The sequence below is a fragment of the Eulemur rufifrons genome, chromosome 7, assembly GCF_041146395.1.
Source record: "Eulemur rufifrons isolate Redbay chromosome 7, OSU_ERuf_1, whole genome shotgun sequence".
NCBI lineage: Eukaryota > Metazoa > Chordata > Mammalia > Primates > Lemuridae > Eulemur > Eulemur rufifrons.
Window position 1 is genome coordinate 69,633,789 of NC_090989.1, and position 6,003 is coordinate 69,639,791.

A 6,003-nucleotide genomic window follows, 5' to 3' on the forward strand; every position below is an offset into this window, starting at 1 on the left:
CTTCTATTCCTTCAAGAAGTATAATCTCATATTCAATAAGTCTGCTGACTTGATGAACCAGGTTTTGTTCCTGCCCACTCTGTACAAATTTTCTTGATTTCTGTGTCCCTCTGTGGAGGCAGAAAAAATATGAAACATAAGCAGTTAATGTTTTTATGCATTCTCTCTGACCTTGGAAAACCCTGAGGGCGTTTGTTCCACAGCCTTAGTTAATTGTTTCCTTTATGGAGGGACCTAGCAAGATCAAAGTGAGTTTCAGCTCCACAATCTTGCACCTGCAGCCCTTCAGAACACAGAGTCAGACATGCTCTGGATTCTCTTCCGAAATGTGGCAAATAGAATTGCCTTCGACAAAAAAATAAATAAGTAAAAATAAAAAGAGTGTGGGGTTTGGGTGCCTAAAAAACTTTTTTTAAAAGAATTGTCTTTGACAAGCATAGCTGAGCAGTGTATTTAAGATGTCAGAATATTAGGGGTGTGGTAGACTTTCATAAAATTAAGATAAAATTAGTGTTGGTTAGGGGTCTGTCTTGGACAAGGTTGGGCTTCCAAGTAGGTAAACCATTAATGACAGGCAGTTAGAAAGAACATTCTAGTATAGGTGCCAAGGTAAAAAATAAAAAAAAAAAAAATCAAGAAACAAAGCTAGTTTTCACGTTGGCTTCATTTTTAATTGAATTCTATTCAAGACACTGGCTAGAAAATCTCCATATATGAGAAATCCGGACAGGCAAACTCTTGTGCCCTAGAATGTTCTTGATAGGAGATATGACAAAGGAGTACTGGAAGCCTCCGGCATTTCCTGCTTTATGTTTCACAGATCGAAGTGTGCACGGAAACCAGCAGCCCACGCGGCCCGGCTGCTGGATTCCCAAGCTCGGGCCTTTCCCCTCAGTGCCCCTTAGTGCCGCTTTCCCCTGGCGGAGTCTGTGGGGAGAAAGCAACGCGGGTTTCTCTAGTAAGAGCTTTGTGGCTCCTATTGATGGTTCCCTCCCACCCCTGCTTAGCCACAGGAAAACTCAGAGGGTCTTGAACACATCTAGAGCACGGGCGCACTCGATCAGAACACCTGGCTGACACAGAGAGGAAGACACACCTGGGGAAAGCAGCAGTGCTCTCCCAGAACACAGAACCAGAGCTGGGAGAGACACACAAAACTGGGGTGCGTGTGTATGCACATGTGTGTATGTGTGGGTGGAGGGTCTAATAATGAGGAATTTTTTTTAAGAAAAGGTTCTGTACCTAAAACGAAAAGAAAGGAAATACTGTACCTGCTGTAGTTTATTTTACTAAACAAACTGAGCAATAGACAGTACTTAGAAAATGGGCTGGTTCTGTATGACAGGGCATACAAAAAAAAAAATCAAAAACAGAAAAGGGCCTGGTATATAACAACTCTCAATGGAGATTTCTGACTGACTGTTGACAGGACAACCTCCTCCTTTTAATGCCTTCTCTATCTACTCAGCAGTCTTTCTGATTTCCAGCATGGTATAATAGCTCTTAATACCTCACTCTGGCATGTAGAACAAGATAGATGATCAGATTGCTGTCTAAGAAATTGATGTTTTTATGGGCACCATTATGCAGGGAGGAGAGGTTTCAGAACAGTTTATTCATTTATTCACTTATTCAACCAGCACTTACTGAAGGCTTCTTATGGCAGATGCTGCATTCATTAAGCCATGCTGTTGGGCAGTAAGAGGAGAAAGACATGTGCCTGCTCCCGAACAGGCCACAGTGGGAGGCTCAGACACTCAGAGAATGATGACGCTGTGAGACAGAGGAATGCAAACGGTTCTGTGGGCTCTCAGTGGAGGTGAAGATCCACTCTGCCTGTGTGGAGTCAGGGAAGGAGATGGCCTTTGAACAGGGATCGCTTAAGGGCAAGAATAGGGGACAGCATTTCACACAGATTAGTAAGGGCACGAAAAAGGAAGGGAACATGGGATGCTCTGGCACCTCAAGAAGGGCAGTGTGACTGGTGTGAAGAATATGGGGGAAGGAAGTGGATGTGAAAAGAAAGGAGCCTAGAAAAACAGATGGGGCCATATTGTGAAGGTCGGAGGAATTTGGACTGTATCCTATGCAATGAGGCAGCCACTGCGACTGGTTCCTTGAGTAAAAAACAAAAAAGAGAGAAGGGTTTAACTGTGGCCTCACGCCTAACACCATGTGTGGCAAAGCAGAGTTGAATTTATCAATTAAGGATCATTCATAACCCATTTTTAAAAATATGAGAACAGTATGAAGACGAATGGACAGCGAGGAAAGTGGAGGTCTGTAGACCAATCTGGAGATTGTTACAACAGTCAAAGAAAAATGATAATATTAGAAATTTCTAATGAGCATAAATACAGTACTAAAGTAAAAAAAAAAAAAATCTTCCTATTGTGACTTTTGACTGCTTAGGCTTCAAAATATGTTTAGAGTTTTCCATGAAGTGTTTATATCAATACATTCTGAATCAAAATCTATACTCCTTATCCCATTATGAGTTCATAGAATTATAAAATACAATAGAATTTGGCCAAATTGATACAATGAAATTACAAAATATGGCATTGCTTGCTTACTTCTTGCAGCAATTTACAAACAAAACCAGTTAACACTTAAGGAAAATTTACAGTCATGAAAAACTGAGTGATTTCTGGCAGACACAAGATAAATTCATAGTTTAGCAAAGAAAATAATTCACATTTCTTACTTAACATTTAAAGGCTTCTCACACTACTTATCCTGCCTTCTTTCTTTCCAGTTTTTGTTTCATAGGTTTTGAAAAAAGTATTTGTCTGGATTCCCTGGATTTAACTAGTTTTAAAACGGTCAGGAAACATCTAGGGACTAATAAAACCTTCGTGTACCAGAGGGGGGCATATACTCTGTGAGTCTTCTCAGAAAAGCATTTTGGACACTTGGAGGCTTTTGTGGTGAGGTTCAGGAATCCTTTTTGTAGATGTTTTTGAAGAGAAGAGAAACAGTGGAGTGTTCCATGGTTGCAAATCTAAGCCATCCTTTAAGCAGAAAATGATTAATCTTTGTTCTTTTCTCTCTCATACTTTTTGTATTTTGTTTAAGTAATCTTGTCCTTGCTACCCTGAATTTCTACAATGAATTAATACTGCAAAATCTGTAAACTTTCTGTCTCATGCGGGGATTATCTGAAAAGGAAAAGAACAATATGCTATGCTTGGCAAGAAAAGAATTGTTGCTGACTCAGTGGTCACATTAAGTCACAACTCTTAGGTACTTTTCCAGAGGTTGGGGTGGGGCACTACCCATTTCTCTACTCTGTGAACCTGGTTGATGACTCAAGCCAGCCATGGGAGCCATGGCTATCTGTGGAACTCTGTTCTTGGTGGGAAATCCAGTGGAGTTGGCCTTAGTAGTCTACTCCAGTGAACAGAGGGCCAATTGACTCAGCCACATAAGGGGGTACTTTAGAAGTGTCTCCTCTCCTCCTCCAAGTATGTTAGATTGGGTCAGGCAACCATGTTGAATAAAGTCTTCAAAAAGAAAGCAGAAACAATTGCCAGATCATCTTTAAACATGTATGTATTTTTAAATATATGATTTGCCTTGAGCTCAATAGCTACTTCCAGAAACGGAAACCAAAACAGAAGATCTCATTCACAATCCATATCTTGGCAGCCAAACCCTCAACATGCAGGAAACATGACACAAATACAGCCAAATTCAGTGCTTGGGCTGTTTGGTCCAGATGACTTCCTACAAGAGCAAACCTCAGCAGAGGCATAGAAGGAGAGCTCTGCTCAGAGGCATTTGGAAATCTTCTTTGGGCAACAGTGAGGAATAAAGTGGTTCAACTACTCTAAAATATTAGGAAAAGCAGTACTGGCACTCACAATCTTGCAGCCAAACTAGTATTTCATTTTTTTAAGTGTTAAGGAAGTTTTCGTCTGCATTAACTTTTATTGGGGTTGGGAGTAGACAAAATAGTACAAGAGGCAAAAGGTTAACTTTTGATGAGGGAACTCTTCATCACTTCCTGTTCTGATGTTTCTTAGTTTATTAACTGTAATAAAACATATTATGTCCTACTGTGGGAGCTCTTTTCATTAGAGGGTCTCAAAGCAAGGCAATGCTTAATTAAAGGCCTAGCACAGTTAGGTTCAGGGTGATGACTGCCAGCCCAAGCAGGAACAAAGCAAATCTGCCCAATAATTTAGAACATACAGGGAAGTTTTGTGTATTCCCCTGAAAATAGGCTTACCACCGCTGACCTAAGCTGCTGCTGACAAGGCAGGAGAGGCAACACAGGTGCTGGATGCTGGGATGGAAAGGACCCAGGATGGGAAGAGAAGTGACCACCCTGCTTCCCCTCACTGAGAACCCTCTCTCTGCCCCATGGGCTGGACAGGGCTGGACAGGGCTGGCAGGATGTGAAGTCAGATCCACTGGGCAGTCCTGGCCTGGACTGGAAAGAGGGCTCTGGTGGACACTTGGCTGGGAACAGAGGTGGAGCCAGTGCCAAAGGGGGAAATCCCCGGAGAACACATTCAGCTCTACAACTAGCAAAGCTGTTTCCCCTCTCCCCTTCCTGCTCACTTCCCTTCCATTATCTCCATCCAGCATTCATTTGCCCCTTTCCTCAGTGCTAGGAACTCAGCTGGGGGCTGGAGGCCAGACAATAAAATCAGAATCATTTTCAGGAACCCTGCAGCTGTTTCTGAAGAGCAGAGGCCTAAGGACACAGAACTGATCATGGTCCTCAAGGCACAAAGCCCTGTCAAGGGAGATGACACTTGAGGCCCAAAGACAAGAGACCTGACAGATTGCTGCCATAGGGGTAAGATGGGGTAGAATCCTCCCTCTCACCCCACACCGGTGGACTGGGAACCAGGTGTCAGCTCAATCTAAGGAAGAATTTTCTGAGTCAGAGCTGTCCAAAGATAAAATGAACTGTGTTGGGGTGTGGCAACCGCTGGCCACTGAGACTGCTGGAGAGAGAGGCTGGAGAGCCACCTCATGGGACTGCTTGATAAGGTCCCTTCCAGACCTAGACGTCTATGAATCCACAGGGGCTGGTCCACCGGAGGTGGCAGTTCTGGGTGGCTCAGTCTGCGCTGCTCTGATCTGTTGTGAGGGTGACGAAGGGGCCTGATCAGGAAAGGGGAATAGAAAAGAGCCTGGAGAGGAGTGGACTGTAGATTACAGACGGAAGCAGGTGGAGAGGGGGGTGCATAGGGTGGCCATAAAGTACCACAAACCCGGTGGTTTTAAACAGCAGAAAGGTACTGTCTCAGGTCTGGAGGCTTGAAGTCCACGGTCACAGCGCAGCAGGTTTGGTTCCCTCTGAGGGCTGTGAGGGCAGTCTCTTCCCTTCCTCTCCCCTGGCTTCTGGTAGCCCAGGTGTTCCTTGTCTTGCAGGCATCACCCCACCCTCCATCTCACATGCCGTTCTCCCTGACTGTCTTCACGTGCTGTGGACGGGCTGGGTGACAGTGGGGTCACTTCCTCTTTCTTCCCATGAGCTTCTCCATTGGTAAAGAGAGGTTACACTATTCCAATGCAGACAGACATTCTGTGATTTCATAGAAGTCAGTATTCTGTGATTTCATAATAGGTCCCCAAGGCCCACTCCAATGCTGATATTCCATGATTTCATAAGGAGTTAAGCTTTTTAGGCGGGTTAAATCGAAAGAGGAGATATTATTCTGAAAGTCAGCTAACATCTTTGGGGACTGGCGTCAGCTCTAAGCCTCAGTTTGCTGATCTATAAAATAGAAGTAACAACACGGCCTCATAAGGTGGTAGGAGTGAGAGTGCTTGAGAGATGTACGAGTCTGTACAGAAGCAAGCCGGGAACCCTCGCCAAGGTTCTCGGAAGCAGCTCCAGGGCTCCCAGCGCCGCGCGGAGGAGGGGTGAACAGAGCGAGAGACCCAGAGGGGGCGGGGCAAGGAGGTTGGCTTTGTTCTCGCCCCGCCCCCGCCCGCGCCCCGCCCCCGCCCCCGCCCTAGATATCGCGAGAGGGTGGGTCC